This window comes from Amphimedon queenslandica, unplaced genomic scaffold (assembly GCF_000090795.2).
Source record: "Amphimedon queenslandica unplaced genomic scaffold, v1.1 AMPQUscaffold_13514, whole genome shotgun sequence".
NCBI classification, from domain to species: Eukaryota; Metazoa; Porifera; class Demospongiae; order Haplosclerida; family Niphatidae; genus Amphimedon; species Amphimedon queenslandica.
In genome coordinates, this window is record NW_003546250.1 from 816,286 (window position 1) to 817,803 (window position 1,518).

Consider the following 1,518-nt stretch of genomic DNA (forward strand, 5'->3'; position numbering starts at 1 on the left):
CACTGTAATACCAGTGGTTGAGACATTAGATACTGAGAGACTAGTTACTGGACTAGGAACTACAACAGATATCAATTACACTCTCTCAATCATAATAGCTCACCATCAAATCTTAATACTGTTACTGTACTATTAACTGAAGGAAGATCTATATATGAGTACACACTGATGGTATAGGTACTCATTGGTGAGAGATCTGTTAGTACAATTTCCTCTTCACTGGTAGATACTACATTCCTGGTTACACCTCCAGTAGTATACTCAATCACATATCCATTAGTCTCTGATGAATTGGTCCAGTTCACTTTGATACTATTAGCATTTAATATAAACCTTCTCACTTTATTTGGAGGACCACTAGGAGCTAGAAAAGAGACAAAGGTATCTACTATTGATTAAAGTATAATCATACCATGTAATATCACAGATTGACTGTAGTTGACTCCTCCAATCATTACTATACAGGTAACATTAACTGACACTCCCAGTGGATCAGGATATACCAGTAGTGTGTTGTTGTATGTCAGGACATCAATTGATGTAGGCACTGAGCTACTCTTCATCACTCCATTCACTAACCAGTAAACATCAGTTGAAGGATTTATATCAGTAGTTGTGAGACAATCAATACGATATTGAGTGTTATTGAGTTGTGTAATGGATGAAACTAGTGTCCAATTGATTGAATTAATAACTAGAAATACATCAACAATGTTACAAGTACATTAAAAGGTGCAGTAGCAATACCTGGTAAGGTCTGTACACTGATTGTACTAGCAGGTCCCAGTAATTGTTGATAGGCTCTGACTGTGATGCTATAAGTTGTTCCTCCTTTCAGTCCATTCAGTGTGATTGTATTATTACTACTTCCCTCTACCTGTACTGTCTGCACAGTGTCTGTGTCACTAGTGACATTGACTACATATCCATCAGCATCAGATAAATCAAGTGCAGTCCAGTTGACAGTGATAGTGGTAGTTGTCTTGTTGACCTCAGTAAGAGAAGAGGGAGCAGTTGCTGGTACTAATATTACTGGTATCAAAATTATTGGCATTTATTGACATTACCTTTTATAATTACATTACGTATTCTAATTGTATTAGCAGCAGGATGATCTGCTACCCTGCACTGATACATTTGATTTCCAGTGGTTGATTGACTGATTGATCCACTACTGACATTCATGCCATCCCATGTGATAGTAACAGTATATCTTACTGTGTTTTCAAAAGCGCCATTTAACACAGTACCACCACAGTTATTATTAGGATCAAAACAATCAGTGTAACTAGCCAGTGCAGTACTACCAATGCTCATACTAATGTCATAGCGATTATGTCCAATTTTAGTACAATTCAGTTTGTATTCCTGAGGATATACTGTCATATCAGAAGGAAGATCAGCAACAGTAAATGATTCTATCTCTGCAAATCCTACAAATGAAAATTATTACCCTAGTAAGTGATTATAGTCTCCTCTTACTGAATATAGTAGCAGTGATGATGTTAGTACCAGGAG